General features: G+C 36.5%; 1 protein-coding gene and 1 long non-coding RNA gene across 4 annotated transcripts in view; one reads left to right on the top strand and one right to left on the bottom strand.

Annotated features, from left to right (window-relative positions):
• The window catches only part of LOC125395039 (uncharacterized), a 31,247-nt gene extending 19,601 nt beyond the window's left edge, over nucleotides 1-11,646 (top strand). Inside the window, exon 4 of the long non-coding RNA XR_007230428.3 lies at nucleotides 11,138-11,646. This is a non-coding gene — a long non-coding RNA (uncharacterized LOC125395039). The remainder of the gene's footprint in view (nucleotides 1-11,137) is intronic.
• Kcnh7 (potassium voltage-gated channel subfamily H member 7) overlaps nucleotides 1-27,539 on the bottom strand; it is a 433,159-nt gene that overhangs the window by 384,345 nt on the left and 21,275 nt on the right. The gene's annotated exons all lie outside the window — the stretch shown is intronic.

Raw genomic sequence — 27,539 nt, forward strand, 5'->3', positions numbered from 1 at the left:
GCAGTATCAGGCAGATGACTCTCTGAGTTCCACTGTCATTGTCCAAGAAGTTAAAGTTCTGATTTACACATAGGATTTCTTCGAAAGTCAACCACAGCAAGGTATTAAGTATCTTCCTTTCCGCAGTATCTCAATGTAATAATACCATTCTGGGTAATTTTGGCAAGAGCAGAAGGGTGGCAGGAGCACTTGAAATTGGCCTTGGTTACCCAAGGTTATATTTCAGAATCTTTTAATTTGGGGCACAGTTAAGTCTGGGCCAGTGGGAGTTCTTGATGCTGAAATTTTTACAGAATTGTTGACCAGCCAATGGGAATGGAAAGGAAAAGAGGGAGAAGCAACTTGATGAAGTAGTTTTGGAGAGCACTATAATATTTTCTTTTTTTTGCAACCAAAGCTGGGATGCTGCCAGGAACAGTGGGCCTGAGCTCTGAGGAGAGAGCCTGTTATCCAAAGACAGGTCTGTACTAGGGCCTAATTTTAGTTTTAACATCTATCTAAAATGTTCTAACCTGAACACATATTTCATTTTAAAGTTCTAGCTTCTCATGAAACAATGAACAAAACTATACTCATTCATTGATGATCATGAGACTTACTTTGAGAGATATAAACACACTGGCTGAGTGGTGTCAGTTCACTAGTGTAGGCTTAAATATAGCAGTGTAATTGAAGCACTTAGTTTTTATTTACGACTTTCTATTCTATTAATATAGCTCTCTTATTATGTATTGGATTTATATACAACACCTCCACAGAATCAACATCCATACTTTCCAGTTCACTGACATTGCTGTCATGATCTAAGCTTACAATTATTTGGATTTCTGAACTTTCCCCCATTGGAATTTTCTGAAGTTACTCAACCTACTTCTCTTTTCTTTAAGTGAGTGTGTGTGCATGCATATGTGTATTTGCATGTGTGTAGGTGCACCACCTGTGCATAAGTGCACACAGAGACCGGTGGAGGAACTATGTAAGGTGCCCTGCTCTGTCATTCTATATCTTACTCCCTTGAGAGAGTAGTCTCTGCCTGAAGCTGAAGTTAAGCTAGCATACAGCTGTCCCCAGTCGTGTGCCAGTCTCTGCCCTTAACAACAATGCACTTGAAGTGTACATGGCCACCCCCAACTTTTTATGTGGATATTGGAGGCTTTCACTGATATTCTGTGTTTATAAATAGAGCACTCTTACCTAACAGACCATCTCTCCAGCTCCTGATTTAAATATTTGAATTGATTAAAAATCAAGCTTTCTGCAGTTTCCAGTTTACTTTCCTCTGGCTTCCATTACATCTCCCTATTCAGAGCATATAAGGGATTTTTCATAGTGGAAGGAATAGGTTTAGGGAGATTAGTTTTTTTCTTCTTTTTTCCAATCACTTGGTATTTTGAGGAGTTTGTTTTGTGGGAATATGGCCTTGGAAAGAGCTTGAGACCAGATATACATATTATTGTTTAGTATCACTATGAATGGACAGAGGTATGACAGTTTCTTCTTATTTGATTATTCATTTTTCCAGTTACTTAATGATTGTTCCATTTAATGGCCCAGCAAACCCCAGTTAAAGTTAGTAACATAAGCCAGCATCCATGGGGCTCACACTACATTCCAGGCGCTGTCCTGTGTATTCCTAAGTTATTCAAACTTTTCCCTGCATTACTTCTTCATGAATGCAATATTGTTCCCATTCTACAAACAAAGAGATGATCACAGAAGTAATTTACCATTCTAAAAGCCTAACAAAAAATTGCTAAGCCTGAAACTGAACCCTAACACTGTGCCTTTTAGAACTTGTGATTCTATTAAAACCAAAGCAAATATATTTGTTTGAGTAAATGCTAGCTAAAATATTTGAAACTTTTTTGAAATGCTTAGGAGGTTTTAGAATGAAGTGCTTTAAAATTTCATTTCCAGTCTAATAAGGTATTCTAAATATAAAGTACTGTTCAAAGTGATCACATTTGAAGTGGTCAAATAGAACCTTTTTTAATTTGGAGATTTACTTACATGTTCAAGTTTTCAAGCTGTATTGTTTAAAAAGAAACTAACAAAAAAGGAACTACTGATAGTAAGATGCTAAAAGTTTCCAGAACACCACTTTACACACATATGCAATACCTTCCAAAGAGTGAGGATACCCATGTAAGATTTTGTAGGAATTGAGTGGAACATGAGTGAGAAAAAACAAGACAGAAAGGACTACTTTGCAGTATCAACATCAATCCATCTCACGTAGGATAGGACGAAAAGTGGTAATTATGTCTTAAGAAAGGTGAGTGACACGGTGACAATCAATTTCATGGACAGTAGAGCCAATCTGTCCTAGGGAATCCCAGAGCCAGAGTGAAATCCATGGTATGGGGAACTATAATAATATCCATGAAACCAGACTCTGAGCTGATACCTTTAGACCCTGGGCCCATATTTTCCGCATGATGCTAGACTCTATGTTCATGCCTGCTAGTATAGTGGGTAAGCTATTACAGTAAGTTATATTACTAGTTTAGAGCTCACAGACAGAAAGTAAACCCAATCCTTGAATCTCAACACCAGATCAACCTCGAAACCATCTTAGTTTCTCAAAATTCAGATTTAAGGCACAGTCAATGCTATATCAAGTGATAAAAACACAATTATCATGCTTCAATGGGCCTTGCTACAAGGAAAATTGAAGCGCCTAGAAAAATTAGCACCAGTATCACTCTCAAGAAGCAAAGTGCATGGTTTTATAGACATTAAACTAATGCTAGAAGACACAGCTCATTGTGGGTGGCACTGTTTCCTAGGGGTTATAGATATGTATGAGGAGAGAAAATCAGTGAAGAGGTAGACATGCAGACGTTTCTATTTTTCTTTCTTTTTCTTTTTTTATTTTAAGTTCCAGCTTGATTTCATTGGTATGGTAGCTTTTAACCCATTATTGTTAGATAAAATAAATCCTTTCTCTCATGAGTTACCTTGTTATGATGTTTTATTACAACAGCAGAAATATAATTAGGATAATAAACTACACAGGATCTATATAAGAGCTGGTTAGTGAAGAGCTTTCCCTGCTTGAAGACAGTTTGCAAAGATACAAAGATCACAGATAACCAGTAACATCACAGAAAAGGAGAAAAAGAAAACAGCAGTTACCAGTCCTAGAAATAACGATCAACAAACTTTGCCACAAGCAACTTATAACAACCATCGTAAAGAAACTCATAAACCCGAAAGAGGACATTCACAACTGAGCAAGATGGGGATCTGATACAGGAATAAAATGGGTCCTGCAACAACAAAAATCATCTATAGTAGAAAAGAACCAAATAAAATCTGGCTCTAGAAGGCACAAAACTGAGCTGAAAAAAACAGCAGTGTCAATAAAGTGGAAGTCAGAGTTAGCAATTTCAAATGACAGCCATTAAAACACACCCAGAGAACCAAAAGAAAGAATAGAAAAGCCTAGAATATTTCCTAATCCTTATTTAACTTTCTAAGATATCTTTCACAGGGATTAAACAGGACTAACACAAATAACAAATGTTTGTTGGGGAGATAAGAATGTAGAATTTGTATATGCAGTTCAATTTCAGTTGGTAGCCTGATGCTAACTGTTACAAAAGGATTTATTTAAACTTTATGAGAACCATGGAAAGAGAATTACTTATATTAGATTCACAAAGGATGGGATAAAATGAAGCATGCCATTACAAACAAAAAAAGATCACAAAAGAAGATAGCCTAGTGAAAGATATGTACAAATAAAAAGAGGATATTCAAAAAGAAATTAATGAAATGAAATTATTACATATAATAATTCCTGTAAATGTAAACGGATAAAGTTACCCAATCAAAAGTCACAGGAGTCTATGGATTTAAAACACCAATATATCTACTGTTGAGCATTTGCTTAGCATGAGTGACCTTGGTGCTCCAACTCCAAAATAAAATAATTACATTAAAATACATTAAAAACAAACAAAGGCAACAATATAAAGTATCCAAATAGATACTGTCCAAAGATAATTTATCTTTAAAGACACACATTGAAAGTGAAAGGAAAGCCAAAAATACCGTGTCATTGGCAACCAGAAGAGAGCTTGTGCTTGTGGTTAAACTTGGACAAAATTGACCTAAGTCTAAAATTGTTATGAGAGAAAATGAATGTCATTATGTAATTATAAAGGTCAATTATCTAAAGATTATAATAATTATGTCTTTGAAACGAACATTGGAGTACCTAAACAAGTAAAGCATAATTAAACAATCTAAAGAAAAGCAATAATAAAGAACAGAGGGGGGACTTCAGTATGCCACTTTCAAGTGTGAAGAGACCACTGAGACATAGTAAATATGACTGCATTGCACTGGACTCATACCCAACTGAAGCCCGTCTTCATGTCAAAATGACAAACTTCTTTGCGTGTAGCATAATCAAGAAATTTACCTCTTTCTATTACCTGATTTGACTTAATTCCAGTTTTACAAGAAGCATTCCCCATGTAATGCTGAAAAATGCCACAAGGATACATAGATAATTCAAACACAGACCCATCTGGTTGAAAGATGGTGAGCTGATTTATGGATATAATTTATACCACTTGTGTGCGATTAACTAAGTATGAGGTATACTCAATTTTCAAGCATGCAAAACCACTCTCTTGTCTTCTTCATAAGCAGGAGGATTGCTGAAGACAATATTCTGTTTACCTCCTAAACTGCAAGTCCAGTTTATACTGGGATGACAAATATGCCAAGGACAGGAAAATGGTCCCCATTGGCTCATATAGTTGCATGTTTGGTTCCAGTTGTTGGCACTGTTAGGGAAGGATTAGGAGGTGTGAACTTGTTGAAGGAAATGTGTTAATTGAGTGGGCTTTCAAGTTTCCAAAACCCTCACCATTTCTAGTTCTCTCTGTGTGTGTTCCTTTCTTTCTTCCTTATACTTGTGTGTCAGATATAAGTTCCTAGCTACTACTTCACTGCTTACTTATTCTTGCTTACCTGATATCACAATGGTAATGATCTCTAACCAAATTAAATGCTGTGGTGATATTCTGTTTGTGCTTTCACAAATAAACTTGTCTGACGATCAGAGTGCAGCACTAGTCACTAGTTAGCCAGAGAAGCCAGGCAGTGGTGGCTCACACCTTTAATCCCAGTACTTGGAAGTCATATGCCTTTAATACCAGGACTAGCGAGGTGGAAACAGTAAAGGATATGTCCGAATGGAAAGAGGAATATAAGGAGGGAGAAGACTGGAGCTCGGAACATTCATTCTGAGAATTTGTGGAGACAGGGTTTTGCCTACTTTTGTCTGAGGATTCAGTCAAGGTAAAAGGTCTCTCTAGGGTCTGTCTCCTTTACTGCTCTGTTCTTTTAGCATTTACCCCAATATTTTATTATTGAGATCAATTAGAATTTCTGCTACAAGATGCTTTCTTTTATAAGTTCTTTTGGTCATGTTGCTTTGTCACAGCAATAGAAAAGTAACTAGGACAAGAGAAGTTATTGAGTTTTTGTGAGTCTCATTTTATCTGTGCAATAGTTATAACAACTATTTTAAAAGTTTCTAGAGAGTATTAGATATGATTATGCATGTTGGGATAAGAATAATACTTATCATATAAAAAAGTGCAAGCCAGCATTGTTTGACAAAGAGATTTTATGGAAACTGATAGAAAACACTAAGAGACGGTGAGACTGTTGAGTATATCCAGAGAAATGGTAGACTGCCCAAGGCTAACTTATTTGGTTCTTTTACTTACTGTAACTAACACGATATAACTGATTGGTGCCCTTGAACTATTCACACTGCCATAGATCAATGCAAAAATGCGTGAATTCATGATCCATACATAATCAGGAATTGTTTGGGAAGCAGCTGCTATCTGTGTTGCCTTAGCAGCAGCATCTGTGTAGAGCATCTTCTGTGTTATGTTTAGCATGGTCCATATGTGAAGAGTTAATAAATCACATTTCCATGCACTAGCAACTGTGGGGAATCTGTAAGAAAGCTGTAGTTTCAACAAAATAAGCTCTCTTCATGGTTGATTGAAAGCTGCAATCAAGCACTTAACAAAAAAAAGTCTTAGTTTGTTTAATATTGGCTAATTTTTAAAACTTTGAACATACTTCTCTTAGGGTTGTATTGCTATAATTTTTTTATTTAATGGATAAATGGATCTTGGGAAGAACAAGGTTTATTGGAACTTACACATCCCAACCACAGTCTATTATGAAGTAAGTCATGGTAGGAATTTAAAGGCAGAAACCTGGAATAGGATTATGTCCCTTGACTTTCTTGGGCAGCTTTCACTCACAAACAAGAACCATGGGCCCAGCCATAATGTGGGATTCCCCTTTGTATGCTATGAATATGCTTTATTGCCATTGGTTACTAAACAAGTTGTTTTGACCAATGACTTAGTAGAGTAAAGCCAGGCGGGAAATCTGAACAGAGAGAAAGTAGGTAGAGCCAAAGAGACAGCATATAGCTGCTGAAGGAGATAGCTGCCAGCAGCCAGCCAGAACTTTACTGGTAGACACCAGACTCATGGTGATTCACAGATTAATAGAAATGGGCTAATTTAAGATGTAAGAGTTAGCTAAAAATATGTATAAGCTATTGGCCAGACAGTGTTGTAATTAACATAGTCGCTGTGTGATTAGTTTGGAATCAAATGAACCGTTTCTACCCACACAGACAGGGCACTGCCTATTGTCAGCTGGAACCTCCCACATCAGTCCTTAAGACAATACACCACAGACTTACCTAAAGACAGGACTGATGGGGGCATTTTCTCAATTAAGATTTCCTCTTCTCAGTATATCTAGATTTTCATCAAATTGACAAAAGCTAGGACAACTGTTCCCTTTGTTGACCTGACATACATACAAACACATCAATATTAAACCATAGAATCCTTTGTTTTTTGTGTATTACTGAGACATAGTGTTAACACTAATATAACAACATAAAACATTTCAAAATTTAAAAGTCCCATGGTCTTTAAATCTAATTTAAAAGTTCAGTAGCTTTAAAACATCCAAAAGTCTTGTTAAATTTTCAGTGTCTTAAATTCCAAGGTCTCTCTAAAACTCTAAAATCTCTTTAAAAGTCTGAATCTCTCAACTGTGATCCTACAAGACCAAAAGGAAGTTCCATACTTTCTTATTTCAAGAAGGAAAACCTAGAGCACTATTACATTCAAATCAAATTAAAACCAAATTCCAACAGTGTAGAGTTCAGGGGCAGACTTCCAGGACACTTGGTCCTCTGCCTCTAAGAGACTTGCCACAACTCATATTATGAATTATGTAGACTTAACCTGGCTCCACTTCACACCCCACCTTGATAGTTGTCCCATGGTATTGCAATGTCCAAGTCCTGGAGTCTTCTTTGTAACTGGGTTGTGCTTTGACCAATAACATCTCCTGTGCTCTCTTCAGAGACCCCAACCCCTGTGACAGAGGACTAATCCTCAACTTCCCCCATTAACCCCTTCAATACTTAGGCTTTTACTGTATTTGAGGCTGTGCTTTGATTGATGGCCTTTTCTGACATCTCACAGTGAGAAGCATCATCTGTTCTCTGTGACCCTTTCATGTCTTCAAAAGCCAGTACTACTTTGGGAACGCTTATATATTACAAATTTGTATGCTAACACACGTCACAATCTTTGTTCCTTCGGAACCATAGTTTCTGTGCTCTAATCCTGGGAAATTACTTTCCAGAATATTTTCCTCAATAATGTTGATTTCTTCTTAATTGCAGTCAATTCTTCAGTCCCAGTTGACTAGAATCACAAATTCCCAATTCAAATACCGATGATCCCGATAGTGTCTTAAAAGATTTAAAAGGACTCCAAGACTTCCCTGTGAAAATGCACAGGTCAGGCCTCCATCATAGACATTGCTCTTAATATTTTTTTTTCTGAGCTCCCACAGAATAGACCTGAGCTCTGAGCATTCAGTGGATTTTCTAGCCTACATTATTCTTTGTGGAAAACTTGGTCAGGTGTGTTACATCAGCATCCCACTTCTGGTAACATCTTCTGTCTTTAATAAGGCTTGTATTGCTGTGATAGAACACCATGACTAAAACCACGTTGGAAAGGAAAGGGATTGTTTGAGCAAATGGGTTCCAATAGTATTCCATCACTAAGGAAACTCAGGGTAGGAACTCAATGTGAGAATCTGTAGGTAGGAAATAAAGCAGAAACCATGGAGGAATGCTGCTTACTAGAATGTTCTACATGGCTTTCTGAGCTTGTTTTCTTACATTATCCAGCACCACAAGCTAAGGTGGGCCATTCCACATCCATCACTCATCAATACAATACCTTAAATACTTGCCTGTAGGCTAGTCTTATGCCATGGTCCAATTTGCCTTCATTACAATAATATAGAGAGTCTAGTGTATGTAAATGTCTAAATGAAATACCCCAACATCAACCTCTAGGAACATCAATACTTACAATGGTGGGGCAATATAAAAAGAACACAACTCTCTCTGTTATAGGTATGAGTGGTGGTTTGTTTATTTGTTGAGATTATAGCAGTATAACTAAAATAAGACTCCCAGGACAGGTCACTGCCAGTGAATTCAGCCTTCTTCTATGAATCTGGGATTGAACTCTAGTACTCAGGCAAGTTTTGTGTTGTATCCTTAGAGCTAGTAATGCATTTCTTTTCTTATGATTATGCAACGTGTGTTCCCCACCCACTGAAAAAGAGAAACATTAACTAAGAGAACTCATCCACTCATTATTATAATTACCCAACTGAACAGAAAAATCTAATGATAATTAGTAGAAAATAAGAGTTATCATAGGGATGAAGGAAGCATATATCTTCAGGAGCCAAGTGAATATTTTACATGAATACATTAGACTGAATGTAAGAGCAGGTATTGACTGGTCTGGGGCTACAACAGAACCATGAAAGTCAACTGTTAAAAAAAAACTAAAGAAAAAACAAGAACAAAATGTAACAGTCATCATGGAATTTAGACTATTTGGGACCCTGGTATGTCACGTGTATGTGAAGGGTAAAAGGTAAGGTTGCCTACTAAGATTTGACCAATGGCTTAGGTGTATACCTAGCTAACTCTTACATCTTAAATTAACTAATTTCTATTAACCTGTGTATCACCACGAGGCTGTGGCCTACTGGTAAGGTTGGTTATAGCATCTTTCTTCTTCAGCAGCTACACGGCCTCGCCCTGACTCTGCCTACCCTCCCTATCTATCTCTGTTCAGATTTCACACCTGACTTTAATCTGCCCTGCCATAGGCAGCTTCTTTTTATTAACCAATGGTAATAAAACATATTCACAGCACACAGAGGAGAATCCCACATCATATTAATGCAAGACAGCTTTGACATTGCTGAGGCCAAGATGAATGATTGAGATTCATTCAATGATTGAGGTTCAGAAACTATTTGATATTTCTTCACATTTAATAAAATAAGGGAAACTAGATTATGACTGGAATAATGATATATTAATTTGAATATAATTATCCCTAAAGAAGAAATGTATCCACTTGAGGCAAATGAAAGACCAAAGTAAAAGCTACACACCCCTGGGTCAACAAGGTCACTACATACTTGTGAAACATTTAATGCACTCACTTTCTCATTTGCTTCAGGAAAAGCTACCTTTCTAGAAGCAGGGAATTTTGAGAAGGATAGGAAAGGAATCAGTCCTAAGGCATTTTGGAGTTTTGCCTTGAAAATTTGCTGTTTCAATTTGCCAAGAAAAATACTGTGGAGCTCACCGTTTCAAAAAGAAAAATTCAAACAAGAATTTTTTTGTTTAAACTTGTCCTATATTATAATTATATAATAATGGTAAGATTTTTAATGAAACACATGCATCTTAGAAAATTCCACTCATATGTTTTATAATTCTCACTGAACATGCTACATAATGGATCATAAAAATCTTTGTATGAACAAATTTCAAGGATTCACTTCCCATTTTTGTAGTAAACTTATACAAGCGGCAGACTTTGTCCGAATGTGTCTTAGTTACTTTCTATTATTGTGATAAAGCACCCTGATCAAGAAAACTCACCAAGGGAAACATTTAATTGGGATAGTTCCAGAGGTTTAGAGTCCATACTAACAAAGCATAGGCATGCTGACAGGAGGTGGAAATTCATACCTTGAACTGCAAACAGGATAAAAAAAAAATGGACTGGCAAAGCATGAGGCTTTTAATTCCTTAAAACCTATGCTTCCTTGACACACACCCTATAATAACACAGTACCTCCTAAACCTTCCTTAACAATTTTACCAACCAGGGATCAAGTATTAAAAGATAAGAACTTATAGGAGCCATTGTTAGTCAAATTTTCACAAAATGCATTATGGATAGAGTTGTGTTTCAAACCAAATTAGTCAGCAATAAAGACAGACCCCCTCAAATCAATATATTCTCTCAATTCCTAAGATAGCAATATGCAAAACTATGTCTTTTTAAATGCTTTCTAAAATATTGACTTAAAAATTAAATATTTCTAAAATTCAGAAATAGAAAACTAGTCCATCGATTGTACTGAGGAAATAGCTGTGACAGGTACTGCTTCTATACTCCTCCAGCCCTATCACTTACATAGTGGTGTGTCCAAAGCTGAGGTCAGGAGACCAAACACACTGTAACTGACAACTTGATATATAATGTCAGAAAGTTGGTCATCTGAGGGAGTAGGCCCTGTATTGTGAGGGAAAGCGGCTTCTACCCAGGACTCCCTGATTCCATCTAGACTGAAACAAAACAAGAAGCTGTAGCTCTACCTAACACACTTCTCTTTGATCCAGGACAAACCTTGCACCATGCAAGAGTAGTGATTAAAACTGAGGCAGTGTTGGTCTATTGCCCTGTTTTGTTGTTTTGTTCTGCTTTGCTCGTTTTTACTACAGTCCCTGAACCAACAACAGAAGATTTCCTTACTTCTAAACTTTGGCCTGAAGAGAGACTATTGAGCTGTTTCTAACTCAGTGCAAATACAAGTGCAAAAAGGGAGAAAAGCAGATGTTTGCAGGGATTTTCTGGTTAGAAATTCTCAGTGTGTCCTTGGAATGCCACGGTGATTTGATGAGTTGATTTTTAAACATTTTGTTGCTTGTTTCTATTGACAGGCCCTATAATGAAAACCAGCTTATTCTTAGCTCTGCCGTCAGGTGGTCCTGGATGACTCTCTCACTGAAGACCTCCATATGAAGCCCTACTTGAGAAATCAGCTTTGTTTTTAAGCACCAAATTTTCCCCTGGGAGAAAAGGTTTTCTCCTCTTTTGAGACCAGTACTTTCTATGTTTTCCTGAAGCTGTCAAGAAAGTTAGTGCTGGATTTGAAGCCCAAATATAGCAATTTGGGAATCAGAATGTCCTGTGGTTTGTTTTAACATTTGCACCTTACATTTATTTAATTTGTATTACTTATTTTAGCTTTCAGGGAATAAATTTATGACAAATTGCATACAATTGCTAATATTGTTAAATATATCTTGTGAAATGGTATGGAGAATATACAATATTAATACATACTTTAAAGATGATATTGGTATTATCAAACATTGTCTGTCCTCTCTTATGCCATTGAGATATTTGTGTGTTATCAAGAATAGAAGTTCTTTCTATGTATCTGATTGTTCCCGTTCAAAGGTTTATATTCATAAAATTATAATTCATCTGAAATAATATTAAAGAAATAAACAATATATATTATATATAAATAATCAAGTATATAATAAAAACAATCAAATCCCTTTGCTTCTGGTATATTTTAACATTAAGGATTTAAAGAGTCCATTTGTTTAACTAGGTAAAGATGTGTTGCATTTGTTTAACTATATAAAGATGTGTTGCTGTTTTACCTTGCCTGCCTAAGGCACCTGATTGGTTTAATAAAAAGCTGAACTGAACTGTCAATAGCTACGCAGAGGAGGGATAGGCAGGGCTGGCAGGCAGAGAGAAAAGGGGTAACCAGCCAGGAATCAGCTATCTGGTAGCTAGCCAGACACAGAGGAGATGTGGAAGGAGAAAGAACAGAACATGGATAAGATAAATAAGCCTTGGGGCAGCACATAGATTAATAGAAATGGGTTAAGTTAAATAATAGCTATCTAGAAACAAGCCTAAGGTAAAGCTGAGCATTCATAATTCATAAGTACCATAGTTTGGGGACTGGTGGTCCAAGAAAGCCTGCTCCAAGGCTTTACTGGGTAGACTAACAACAATTCTAGAAGAAATCAGTAATTGAGAAAAGGTTTTAGTAGGAACTAAAATATGAAAAGGATGAGTAACTTTTATTTACTATGTGTGTTATGGGGATGCTAATATCTGTGGCCAGAGGTCACTTTCCAGCATTGGTTCTTCACATCTACCATATGGTTTCAGAGATCTGAACTTGTGCATCAGCCTTAGTGGCAAGCACAGTTACCCAATGATATACCTCCCTGGCCCAAGTTTTCCCTGTTGAAGGAAATAGTATTGCTTTGTTCTCAATATTTAAACAAATATTGGAGGCACTGGAATCAATATCAGAAACACCAACCTTGAACATTCATTATTTTTTATTTTTATGCTTTCAAAATCTGGGCTACAAAATTTGGATTCTTAGTGATCTCTTAAACTACAACTTTTTGGACTTTCTCTCTCTCTCTCTCTCTCTCTCTCTCTCTCTCTCTCTCTCTCTCTCTCTCTTTTGCCAAGACTATCCTAACTAGAATAATGTAGTGCCATATAATTTTATGTAACCATCTTGACCTTCTCAAATGGTCTCACCATCATTTTTCTTTACAATTGAGAGGGTTTAAAGGAATACCTTTAAGCTAGCACAGTATTCCATTTAGCAATGTTGGACAGATTTGAAAACCAAGGGCTCTGAAGCAAATTAAGCATTCTTGTATCACAAGAAGTTGTTTAAAGATGATAAGCAATAAACTCCATTAAGAAGTCAATTAATAATAATTAGACGCTAAACTGAGAAAACTACTTAGAGTTTCACTAGAATACTTAATAATTTAATGTAAGTCATTGGAAGGAGGAATTCAGCCTTGCTTCTTCATTATGACCCATTACTCAGCTATTCACTAAATACCTGTTTAAATTAAAAAAATCTCAGCTTATTTATTAGCAGTAACTCTGTTTTCATTAGCAAGAATATTTACTATTTGAGTGTAGTGCTTTGCAAAGTTCAGTGTGCATGAGAAATAGCTGGATGCTTGAAGTTTCTAGATGAACCACTATCTCTGCTGCCGTAGTTCTGCTGTGGACTGATGGACATCAGCAAGAGGAAGTGTGCAGGCAATGTTGACACTATCTTTTCGTGAAGGATTTTCAGAACAACCTTTCTGCTTTAACAAATGTCTGCTTTCTGTTCCAAAAAATAAGGAAAACATATCATCCAAGGTACTCGGTGTGCAAAGACATGGGAAATCCCAGTGTCATTGGATAGACAGAGCCCTTCAGGGCTGAACATTCTAGCTGCTAATTCTAAATTCCACAGCAATCACCTTATAATGATTCTCAGGGACCGAAGACTTCCTTTTGCCACAAGCTATTCTTTTCTTTAAGCCCCACTTGACTTATCAGAGTTCTGCAACCAATCCTCAGTGGGATATTTTCACTTAGCACTGCGTAATTTTACTCTAGTCATGTCTATAATTCAATGCTATTCCATAAAAATGCAAAGTTTATGCTGCAGTACAATTTTAATTTCTCAGACAGTAGTTATTGTGAAAGGAAAATAAAAGGAAAGGATGAAATAATTTTAACAAGCCTTACTTAACCCATATACCCCTAAGAATATTATTTTCAGCCTGTAAAAAATTAAGGTAGTATCTTACATAGTTGCAAGAAATCTTTGAAATTCAGCATCTATGTTATACTTAAGTAGACATCACAAGTAATCATCTGCATTTATCTACCTTCAGAAATTTCAGTAGTTTAAATAGCTATGAAAACAATTTATACATTCAACAGACCATACTTAGAGTGTTCTGTTTTAATCTAAGTTTAATTTAAATCTCAAAAAGTAGATTCTTTCTAATACTAGGCTGGTGTGTATTCCAAGTGCCCTATAGCAACAGATGAGTAAGTAATCACCATAAGAGGCAATGCACTTCTCTGGGTTTCTCCAGAACTGAATCTATTTCCTCAGGCAGGAGAGGTGCAAAGTCAAACGCAGGTGACTATTTCAGGGGAAGTTCCACTGAACGAGCAGAGTGGGGAGGAACTGAGCAACCTAAAGAGGGACAAAACCCAGAGCAACCAGCCAACCTGAAGAGCACAGACACTGAATCATCCAAAATGACTTTTGCTCAAGTAACAAAGCCAAGATGAGAATAGACAACTTATTATTTTTTAGTTCCTCAAGCTTTTGGTTTGAGAATGGAGTGATACCTTAACTATAATATGAAGGAAAGAGTGGACATGTAAACAGAATTCGGGACTGGCTGCCACTGTTCCAATAATAGAGGTCACAGAACTTTACAGACATTTTTATTGATGTGCTATTGCGAGGCACTTGGAGTGGACTGGAGCATTGAATTTCTGTCTCCACTAACACAGCTTCAGCCTTGTCATCCTCGTTCCCCAGATGGAGAAGGTGGGAACACACAATTGTTCCAAGGTTGCCTCCCAAAGGAAAGCTCTAATTTTGCCAGTGGAATAACCCCTGGATAATTCCTGCTCTGGGAAATCACATAGTAATTTGCTTTCTGAAGATCAGAAGATTATTCATAGATGAATAATCTGACAACCAAAGCAAATGACACACTTGACTTTAACCTGCAAACCACCTGTCGATTCACAGTGTGTGAAGGAGAGACCTTTAACTTGCTCCTAAAATCCACAGCCCACTGCTTACAATAGTAAAGAAACAGGGAATGGGTTGAACCATTCTGTCCAGTAGAAGCTGCACTTCTAGGGACCACTCATCTCTACTCTTGTGTGTGCTTTCCCTACTCCCTGGGTCCCTGGGCAGTGACACATTCAGTAAGCCTCTGAAGACAATCCTGACTGTCCTCCAATTATCTTAAACATCAGTGAGAAACTTTCCATGGGAAGTATTTTAAAATCAAAGTAATAAAACATAATTAAAAGTAAAAGTAAATCTGGCATCAATCATAAAAGAAAAAAAATACTCTCTGGGAATGTACAAATGGAGCTATGAGGAACAGAAGTGTTAAGGGCACCTAAACTCACAAATATTTATTTAGAATATTGTTGCCTCCAAGAAGCATACTATCTCTATGATTGATATTAATTTGAAAACTTGGGGTTAATTTTTTTGTAGAACTTTAATGGGCCTCTTAAAAATGAAAACTGAAAGGCATGGTTTGGAAATGATTCCTTAAGTACTTTTTGGACCACGGGTCATGAAACTATAGTCCACCTGTATTACATTTAGTCATTCATCCTTCTCTTCTTTGTTTTCTCCATTAAATGCCTAGTGAAGTATATGCAAGACATGGGAAAAAAAAACAGGAGGGATTTAACGTTAGTCCCTGAGGAGTAAACTGGGTTTCTAAGAGATATAACGAAGTCTCATCTTTTTATTTTATGCTCTCCAGACTTTGGGGAATTTGCTTTATTAATTTTTAATTAACTTTTAAATTATTTGTAAAGGTTTAAATATAGGAACAATCCATGCAAGAACAACAGGTGAAGAAATTAAATCCTGTAATGGGGACAAATGTTGATAAGATGAGAAAATGCAGTCTGCCATTTAAACTTCATTTTTCTAGATTTCTCTTATAAGAAGAGAATACATAGACATAAGCATATGTGAGCACACTCATACTTTAGTATATGTACAAGGCATGTAACAACAAAATTCTAACTGTACTTTTAAGATGCAATTTTAGAGTTAGGTTGAAGTCGTGAAGAAATTAGTTATATAGTAGAACACAGTATTGGGCTGGTGATCCAGATCTATGGAAGAATGTGGGAGGCATTGAGCTCAATTCCAAACAATAAAATTTCAATCTCCCTCTCTCTCTCTCTCTCTCTCTCTCTCTCTCTCTCTCTCTCTCTATCTCTATCTCTATCTCTCTGTATATATATATATATATATATATATATATAGTGACATATGTATATATAGAGATAGAATCTCTCTAGAGATTTTCTACTATCTATCATATATCTATATATATCATATATCTGTGACAAAATCTATCATCTATCTATCTATCTATCTATCTATCTATCTATCTATCTATCTATCTTCTATCTCTCTCTATATATATATTTACACCTAAAGAGAGAAAGAAAGATTTAAAACGTATATGTTAGTTTAATTGGTGAAACAAGGCTCACCTCAGTACTGCTGACATCAATAATGTGGTATTTTTACTGCAAGCCTTAGTACATAAAGGTTAAGACATGATTTACAGACATAAGCCATTAGCAAAGACCTCCTGATAGATTTGATTCTAGTCCATTAACACCTGAGCCAATATGGAGTACTTTCTGAGACTTATCATCTGAGAGCTATATTAACCTAAGATGATAATTATGACCTCGTGTATAGTAACATGGAATAAAATATTAACAAATCATGTATTAAGGAAAAGAGAAAATTTGAAAACTGTGTGAAATATCTGTCTCCATCTTTGTTAAAGCTATGTGAATAAAGACAACAATTATTATCTTATTACTTTAAAATTTTGGGGGGGTTTTGAATTAATTAAGAACGAGAATTGGAGATCAAGAAATGGTAAAGAAGTTAAGAGTACCTATTGCTCCTAAAAAGAACCTAATTTTAGGTCCCTGAGCCTATGTGGTGGCTCACAACTATGCAACTTTAATTCCAGGGCATCTGACACCTTCTTCTGGTCTCCATGTTATACACACATATGATATACATAAACTCATGCAGGCACACATGCACACACTCACATAAATTTAAAAGAATACAGTTAGCTTTTATAGAAGATGCTATTGCTTTAACTTATAAGACTGTGAAATATTGTAATGATATTTTAGATATTCTTGCAGTCATCATAAAATAAAAAGGTCAAGCTTTATTAATAAGTCACTTAACTTCTCTTGCAGTTAGCCTTTATTTAGCACTCAAAACTCCTATAATAACCTTCCTAACTCCCTTTTATATAAAACATACATCAGACTTGTGCATCAGAAATAATTGTTTCTAAAAACAAAATCATATGAAGCAATCAATGGTCTTTCTCTAGGCCATCAGTCTCCGTAACCTTCTGCCATCTCACAAACCCCAGAATATTTCGGCAAGTAAGTGCCATCTTAGGAGAGCTGGGGAGTGAAAAGTTATTTTTTAAGTTTAAAATGCTTAGCAGATATGGTTTTATGTGTGTCACTTTCCTTTTAATCTGCATATATCACAGTGCAGAATGTTGAAAATGAATTTAAATTTAGTTCTAAAATCTGATGCAATATGTGCCTCTAAAACTTACTGTCCTAGTTTATCCTAAAATACAAAGCCTTCCCCAGACGAATTAAAAAGAGAATAGCACATTTTAATTATTCAACCAACTTTATGCTAAGGCCAACTTCCCACCCCTAAATAAAGAAAAGTTAGTCAAAAATATTTCTATTTTTATTTCACAAGCATATTACTTTTAAATAAAAATATTTGAAAACATTTTGATTTGGTAAACTGAGCTATCATGGGTTATGGCAGAAAAATCTTATGATGAATAACTTCTCCAAAATAAATAAAAACATAGATGTTGGTTTCATATCCTTTTCCTTTCTAGATCATTATTCATGGGAACAGCGTTATAACGGAGGTAGGGAGGTGGGGTATGCATACTTTTCTTGATTCTTCGTTAGATTTTGCCTCAGATGTATATTTTGTGGCATCTAGCCGATCAGTAGAAAAATCAGAAACTGTAAGAAGCAAGATTAGAGGAAAATATTTGAGGATGCTGCAGATATAGAGAAAAGAAGCAAGAAAAGTTTTGACATGATAATGTGTTAGTATGCTTAGTTAACGAGTCATGGGCATCAGGTCAACACCAGCCGCAAGCACAGCCTTTCAGGACCTTCTGACACTGCCTCTAGGCTTTCTCTTTTACAACTAAATATAAAGTGTTAATGATTTAAAAAATACAAGATGAAAATAGTCGAACTAAGAGTCCCATATAGTCCCAGGAAACTAGCAGTAATTTTATTCTAACAATTATCAAGATCTTACTACCTTTGTCTTTACCACTGGAAGTGCTACAAAGAAAACACTGCTCTAAAGGGTTTTGAAAAAGTAGTTACTATAAGGAAACAACTTAATCCACAGAAAGAAGTGGGCATCTTTGGGATACAATTTAGAAAAGTTCCTCAGAGAATGTCAAAAGTTAAAGATGATAAGGAAGTCTCTCAAATGGTGATGGACTTCAATGAGAAGAAAAACAGTTTTTTTTGTTTTGTTTTGTTTGTTTGTTTGGGGTTTGTTTTTGGTGGGGGTTGTTTGCTTTTTTAAACTTGGAAACCAGATGTCTGTGCTCATGACGTCATGATAGTATAGACTGTTTAAGAGACAGGAGATGCAGTTGGGTAACTTTAAACCATTGATCATGACAGGAATAAAACTTTAGGTATCACAGACATCGTATCACAAAGGACATAGGCGAACGGTGTAAAACATGAGAACAATTTCTATGTTCTTAATGTAAATATGCTTTCAAATGTTTTCCATTATATGTGCACAGAACAGTGTGTGTGTGCGCACGCGCACATGTGTGTGCTCACTCAAGTGGGTGCGAGTGCATGCGCGAGCACCTGTGCACGTGTGTGAGCTTGACACAGTGCTGAGTTGTAATATACAATTCTATTCTGCTTATTATAAAAAGAGTTGTGAAAAATAGAGAGAACAGAGGTAGTTAAAGGGATCCTAAAACTTAGAAAAGCAACAAAAAATGAGCAGAAAAAAATGGGAGGCTTTTGAATATTTCGAGCAAAGGCAATGCAGCAAAAACCAGGCCAAAGTTAGATTATATTATCAGTGACAGGCCAACTAATTGGAGGAAAGGAAAAGACAAGTGTGAGCAAGAACAATGGTGAGCCTGTTGCAGGTACCTAGCAGTCAAGGACCTAAGGCAAAATATTTGCTATTGTATAAAGAAAGGACAGAGATGGATTGACATGTCAGAGCACAAACCCACAAGTTGACTGAAACAGAGAAGGAAGGCAAGGAATGAATGAGAAAGGAAATGGAAATTTTGATCTTTTAATGCCAAGAACGTTGGTGCTTTACAGTCCAACTAGGTATACCTTAGTTTGAGAAGAAAAATAGAGTTTGGACCTAATCTTTCAATCACATGGCAATAGATATTAGAAATTTTTAAATATTTAAGTAATCGATTTGGACAAAGAAAGAATTCCCCAGGTACCTCTTAAGAAATTCAACTGTAGATGAGGAATCAATAACTGTAAGGTTACAAATAGATTCCAGATATTATGACAATGGAAGACAGGAATGCAATAATAAGTAGAGGGAGATTGCATTGCAGTATTAAGAAAGCCAAGAAGAAAGGGGTTGACGTCAGCATATTCTGAGGAAGTTCTTGGTACCTTACAATAAAGAAAGGCCTAACAGAGCCTTGAGTTTAGTTTCATCAGGAAACTCAGCAATTTCTGCTACCTCAGGATGGATGGGGTGATGCAAAATGGAGAAAGGCTGGAAAAGACTAAGATTTTCAAGACTATAATTGGGGAACTGTCAATGAGAAGAGAATAGAGTTTCTCTCTGCCCCTCATCTGAGATTTCAGAAATACCTTCAGGTGTTGAAGGTCAGGCAGGACAAAGGACCTGGATTAAAGGACTTAAAACGGTTGCAGATCACTTAGAGGATGAGCCATAAATTCTGGTGCAGTGCACAGTTAACATTAGATTGCTTTTGTGTCCAGGACTCAAGGACACTCAGGAATCATTGTCATATGCTAATTCCTACGTAAAAGAAAGTGACCACAGATATGCGTGAATATTAATGGCATACAGTTTTCTGTCCTGCCCGAAAAGTTTTGTTTTGTTTTTATTTTCATCACTCAAGTACATTCCTTTATTGATGTTTATTCTACTGTGGTATGCTTGGACACTAGGGAAGAAGGTTTGGTTAGAGGGATTTTTAAATATCAGCTCCACAAAAGGGCTGATTAGTGAGTCTCACTGAAACTTGGGGAAACTTCTGAAACATTCAGGTCAGGAATTTGTATCCATCATCCAGTCTCTAACAATTGTTGATAGAAAAGCTATAAAAAGCACTGGGGGACTTAATTATTTCCTCTCTGTCATTGATCACTGTGCACAGCGTACAATGATAGTAATTCATCTGTATTTCTTTTCAATCTGACAATAAGAAAATTTTAACAGGTGTATGCTTTTGTTTGCACATCACCTGTGAAAGTGGCAGTCAAGGGGCCACAGTGTCAATGAATTGTTTGATTGGCAATCTCATTGCTCTCTGTCGAGACTGTGAAAAGCACCCAAGTCTTGTTTAGAAAGAAGAGTGTAAGCAAACATGAGAGAACAATCTAGAAGTAATTGCGATTTACACAGGCATTTTTTAACATGTCACCGAAAAAAATACCGTGAATCGGCAAAGCAAAAATTGAGATATAAAACTTGCTATTCTTTGTGTTTGTTATATGCTTGTCAGTGCTTCCCATCAATAAGAATTCCCTTTACCTGCATAAGCAAGAGACTCTATTGTATTTTCTATGAGAGTAGAGAAAAAAAAAGTTACCAAGCAAACCTTTGCTAACAGATGGGTGTTTACATCCAAGAACAGAAAATTACTTCCCACTGTAGTCACTAATAGTACCCATTTCAAAGAATTTCTTAAATCCTTGTGTCACCCTAGTGTCCAATAACTGGGAGATAATGTTGGGCTTAGTAATTTCCTTTCATACAGAGTGATCAATCTACTTATACAGCTTTCACAAAATATTCCTTCAGTGTCATAAGTTAGTGCATAATAAGGCACAATGTGATTTTTTTGTACTTGACACACAAGCATTAGCATAGTAATTACACTCAGAATTCCAATTCTTACTAATACCTAGCATATATTCTATTGAGCCAATATCAGAGTCCTCTGAATGCTGTCCAACCTAAATTAGTTGCAGCAGACCCAACGGACCAATGCATAATTCAACTACTTCCAGATTATTCTGGGCACAAGCAGGAAAGTAACGTCCAATAAACTGTATGACTCTGTTGAAACTAGCACCACAGATTATAGGTAGTATTCTGTTCTTGAGTTTGGTGTTAGCCCATATACCTCACATGTTGATGGAGGTTCCAAACCTCTTCTCATGTACAGCAGGAAACAATCAGATCATTGTAATGGTTTTGAAGTGTAAACTCCATTATGTTTTGGGGTACACAACATGCATTAATATTGTCAAGTTACAAATCACACTACATTGTGTCTAATGACAACATAACATGACTGGCCTTGGAAAATAATTGGTAATATTCTACTCACAGGCATAGATTTCCTGAGGATTTTATACTTCAGTATTGTAGAGACATGGAATCAGGATGCTTAATACTTAAACATCTAAAATTCCTTTCCATTTAATAATGCATAGTAAACTGGGTAGTATTAAAGTGGAAAAAAGCAAGCCATAAGTACCTAAATTGTTCAATAAAATATAAATGCGATCACCTCTCTGATGTGGGAATCACCTCTGTATGCTATGAATATGTTTTATTACCATTGGTTAATGAAAAGCTGCTTTGACCTATGGCATAAACAGAATTCTCAGAGAAAGAAGGTGGAGCCAGGGAGACAACAGGTAGCTGCCAAAGGAGACAGATGTCAGAACATTACTGGTAAGCCACAGTCTCATGGTGATATATAGATTAATAGAAATGTGTTATTTTAAGATGTAAGATATAGTTAGGAATATGCCTGAGCCATTGGCCAAAACGTGTTGTAATTAATATAGTCTTTGTGTGATTGTTCGGGTCTGGGCAGCTGGGAAACGAAAGTGTAGTTTCCATTTGCACTGCTCCAGAAGCATCCTAACAGTGTAGAGAAACAGGGAAGGAAGAAAGTTAAAAAGGACACCTCCCAATAAAGGTAGTGATAAGTGGAACTAGGTACTTTCAGAGCTCCAACAAAAACCTTATTTTCTTTAGAGAAGTTGTTTCTCTGTTTGTTTGTTTGTTTTTTAAATAGAATGCTTCATTATTTTCCATAGCTGGACAAGTTACAATTACAATCAGTAGGGTAGTGAAGGCAAAAGAAAATGCCATTAGCAGGGCCTCTGTGATTGCCACGCCTTCGATGACCTCAAAAGCACACAGAGAAGGGCATCACACGATATAGGTTTGCAGGAGTGCAGTGCTGGAGGTAGGGAGTAGTCTCCGAGGAGTATATTAACAAGTCAGCTTCTGTAATGTTACCCAGGAAAACACAAACAGACGCACAGGATCCAAGCGTGGCCGTAACGAGAATGTATGGTCCTCATTTAAGCTTTTCCTCCACGGTGAACATGAATTGTCCTCGTAGCATCATTACTGATAATATTAGCTTTCCTTGTGGACACAGACACAGTGTTTCCCCAAACTAAGAGCTCATTATTCAAAACCACCTGCATGAGTTCACAAAGCCCCATAAATCAAGTCCATGCAACAAATAAACAATCTGTATTCCAGTTCATGTTTGATGCTTCTACAGATGCTACATTAGATATGCCTTCCTTAGAGTATTGCAATAGAATATTATAGCGAATGGCAGGACCTTACTATTTTAACATACAGTACAAATATCACGAGCTCTTCCCAAGAGATTTAAATCAATTTATAGATTCCTATGCCTCATGTGTTATACTTGAATAAAAGAGGTGTCAGAAAGGTTGTTTTAAAGCACCCACCAGTGCAAGAGAAATGTTCAATGAGGAAATCAAAAGCTATATGATTGTCTCCGACTTGGTGAGAAGCACTGATTTGAAATTCAGGCCGGATAGTCCTCATCTTTACAGAGAGGAAACTAAATCTTTATCGATTCTTGTAAGGATACTGCTTGTTTGAGAAAATGAGCCAGATGACGGTACTCCCTGTGTATAAGGGAATGGACAGTGTTGCCTTAGAAAATGGAAAACTCGGAGCCTGGGTCAGGGACCCAGGGGCCTTTGGCAGGTTACCTTGTTTTATAATCTTTGTAAAGCAGGGGTCACTGCAGCAAAGTGGGAAGATAAGCAGAAGGGAAAGTTACAATGGAGGCAGACAGTAAGTTGTCTATTCAGTTGGCTTTTGGGGCAGCCTTTATGGCTCAAACACTATTGGCACACTTCCTAGATGTCATAGCATGTGATGCTAAAGTACTTTAGCATCTTAAAGCAAGGATGAAAGAAAGTGCATTCCTCTTTTGTTATCTTGATTGACAAACAAATTTTAAAATTGTATCTGATACTAATATAGAGATTTGTCTGCCAAAGTATCTGTCAAATATTTACTAGTCATACATTCCAATCAAGTCCATTGATACCATCTATAAGAATAAGCATGATATTCTATAAGGGCAACTGTAAACCCACAGCAGTTCATTTCTAGGGAAGGTTTCAGCTTGACAGAAGGGTGAAAACTCATTGATTGTTATTATCTTGTTTTCCAGGAGGCTTAATCTAGTTACTTCACCAAAGGAACAGGCGGGGAAGGAAAAATAGGCCTCACGTATTGGCTTCCACTTCTGGAAAAGTAAATCTGCTGTTTGGAACAAAGACCTGTTATCTCTAGACAGCACTTTTATCTGTGTAGCTGTCAGGAGAGGGCTCTCACACAATGAGGTGTCATGAATTCCGGGGCTTCTGCCTTTTTTCCAGAGACAATTAGGGTGTCCTGCTATCTGTTACTTATCACTGTCCTCTCCAACCCCATTGGGGCAGTGAACAGATCTAAGGAATAAATATTCTTTGCACTAAACCATTCATCCTTCTGGGACCATAGTCTCAAATTTCAATAGGCTTCTTGAACTTACGCTTGCCATAAATTTCCCTGACATGTTTTCTTTGGAATGGAGGAAACCAAAAGTCTCTTTTTGTTTCTCTGTCGCCTTCCTTTAGTCCCTGATAACCTTGAAACAAATTTCTACCCTTCTCTTTTCTCTACAGGTTCATCTATTGACTTTTTCCCCATATTATGATTCTGGTTGCCTATATTTGACTCTTGGCTCCTTCGTCTTCTTCAGATCTATTTTTATTTTGACTTCTCCAATAACTGAGAAGATAATATGAACTGTATCTTCATACTCTGAAAGCCAGGGTGGCACAGAAAATGGGACTTTTCTAAACAGTTTAAATTTGGAGACAGTATGTCCAAGTGAAACGCTTACAATTAGAGGAGGAACTCTATTTTACATACCAACTTATTTTGAATATACCAATTTAGTTGATAATTAGGAGAGAAGAGTTTTTATAGTCAAGCCAACTGTTTAAACTAGTAAAAATTTAAATATCCAAACAGGTAGATAAAATCACTTAAGCCTGAGACAAATGATTCTGGTTTTTAAGCAATCTTTCTTTTAAATTATTTTACATACCAATCTCAGTTCCCCCATCCTGTCCTCTTCCTGCTTCTCCCATCTTCTCCTTATGTCATCCCCTATTCACTCCTCAGAGAGGGTTAGGCCTCCCATGGGGAGTTAACAAAGTCCATCACATCAATTGAGGCAGGATCAAGGTCTTTCCCCGTGTATCTAGGTTGAACAAGGTATCCTTCCACAGTTAATAGACCCTAAAAAAAACAGTTCATGCACTAGGGATAAATTCCGATCCCACTATCAGTGGCCCCACAAACTGTCCAAGTCACACAACTTTGACCAACATTCAAAGGGCATAGTTTGTTCCTATGAAGGTTCCCCAGCTGTCAGTCTGGTGTTACTGAGCTCCCACGAGCTTAGGTCAGCTGTTTCTAGGTGTTTGTTGCTCATCATGGTCTTGACCTCTTTGCTGACATTATCACTCCTCCTTATCTTCAACTGGATTCCAGGAGCTTGACCCAGTGCTTAGCTATGGATTTCTGCATCTGCTTCCATCAGGGGAACAAGAACATGAGGGGATGGTATGGTCAAATTGGGGGAAGGACAGGGGGGAGACCTCAGCTAGGACTCTAAGCAATAGTGGAGAGGGTGTCTGACCTGACCTTCTGCAATCAGATTGATGGCTACCTTAATTGTTGCCATTAAACCTTCATCCAGAAATTGTTCGAGACAAATGTTTCTTGCAAAGAAGACATCCTTTTGTGTTCACTCAAGTCTGGTGGTGGTTTATGACAATAACACAATCAGCACTGACTGAAGTTTTCACTGCTGTATGGGTAAGCACCATCCCTTCAGGAGAAAAGACTTAGGAGGTAATACATCTGTTCGTTTACTTGGTTTTACAAATAGTTTTGAGTTAATCTTGAAGTTATTAAAAATAAAAAAACTAAACATGAGAAACAAACACTTGGAAGAGTGCATGATGATGGAAAACCAAGAGTGCCTATGATGTCACAGAAAGAAATAAGTTAACCTTTATGTCATCCTTAAAAGACAAAAAAAAAAAGTTAACTTTGCATGTTGGCATCTAAGAGCCAACAATAAATTTTTCTTTTAAGGTATATTTATAATACCTCTGATAATGACATATTTGATAATGCCCTGTTTAAATTTACATTTAAGCATGCTTGTTTCTCCCTTCAAGAACTGTTCAACCATTTTGGGTTTGAAGATTGTAATGAGCACATGAGTAATGAACTTATGTGTATCGTCTCAAGTTTATATGCGGCCAAATGTACCTAGCACCTCACTCACACATCTTACTTGGAAACTGGTTCTATATTCCTAATGGCCTCGTTTCCTCTTATTCACTGATTATGTTTTGCTTTAGTAGAATTCTTTTGATCTGCATCAAAGAAATATTGACTTTCATTAAAATGGTCATTTCTGCCCTTTCCCATAATAGAATCTTGAAATCTACAAGGAAGAGATCAATAGAAACTACCCTTCCCTGAAGGGCTCATGAATTACTAACGACTCATTTGCCACTTAAGACTGAGAATAAAACCTTTGAGAAAAAAATACTCTTTACTAACCCGGAAGATGATTAAATCTAGTTGGTTTAGATGGTTTTATGGGAATGAATATTTGATTTAGACTATGAGTCACCACAGGTACAAGCGATAAGAAAGGACAGTAAACAGGTTATATGTTTTAAAAAGAATAGTTATGGCTTCTTTGAAGCTTCACTAAAACCCCAATAGGCCTGGGGAGAAATGAAACAACTTGTTGATTAATAAATGTGTACGGAGTTTAAAAACTCAGTGTACCAGCATATTCTAGTATCTTTTAACCTTAAAATAAGTAAAATAGCAGAAAATAAAACACAGACTGTGACTTTTCTTGCTGTCATGAAAGCGCAAAGCAGTAGAATATTGAATTAAAGCTAATTGCCTTGTGTATGGATTTGGAGGCCAAGAAAGTGAAAGTGTGGAATGTGTTTTTTTTCATACTGTAGTTTTGTGATGATTGCAGAGTTAAAGCAAGATAGCCTGATTCTGAACATGAATGATGACTCTGTTAAATTGACGGAAAGTTTATCTACAATACAGATTGAAGAAATTGGTGACTGTGTGTGTGTGTGTGTGTGTGTGTGTGTGTGTGTGTGTGTATGTTATAGTCAGTATGACAGTCACATAGACTGTATCAGTCAGTCCCTGAAATCCTAGGATGCTCTTCCTATGGCTGTTTGTGCCTTCCACCCCACATATTAATCAATTATTTCCTCTCTAACATTAAAGTTCTGCTGTTCTTAATCTTAATCTTTTAAAATTGAAGCTTTGCAATATCTATTCTTGTATTTTTTTCTGACTTGTCCTAACAACCTCTTTAAGGAAAACATTTGTTGTATTTTTCCCAACTAATAACACTGAATTAATTCATTTTTTACAGTTTCATACTAATTATCATCAGGTTACTATTGTTCAATATTATCGTACTATTTTAAAGCTTTATTTTAATATATTTACTTATGATGAATTTTTTGCTGATTTAGATATTTGGGCTGAAATGAAATCTGTGAAAAACATCTCATAAATATTATATACATTCACTTTCCTTAGATTATATACATTCACTTATGATAAAGGAGGATCATAAGATATTTAATTTCATAGAAACATTAAAAGTTTGTCAAATAATCATCCTATTTTTCAATGCCATTGGTAGTACCAAAGTGTCTCACTAATATTTGGTGGTGTCAGTGTCCTTTGTTCTAGTATGGTTTAAATGCATTACCTTTAGAAATAGGTATTTATTTCATGTGTATATATGCTTTGTCTGCGTGTGCCTCTGTGTACTGTTTATGTGCCTGGTGCCTATGGAGGTTGAAAAATAGCACTGTTCCTCTCAAAGTGGAGTTGTAGGTGGTTGCTAATCACCATGTGGTACTGGAACTCAAATCGGGGACCTCTGGAAAAGTAACCACTTCTCTTAAACTTTTCATCCCCTTATTTTGCTATGTTGTAAAATAAATTGGTCTTCTTAAAAGTTTCTAAGTCTTTCCATGTAGTTG

The sequence above is a fragment of the Myodes glareolus genome, chromosome 21 (assembly GCF_982192425.1).
Source record: "Myodes glareolus chromosome 21, mMyoGla1.1, whole genome shotgun sequence".
Classification (NCBI taxonomy): Eukaryota; Metazoa; Chordata; class Mammalia; order Rodentia; family Cricetidae; genus Myodes; species Myodes glareolus.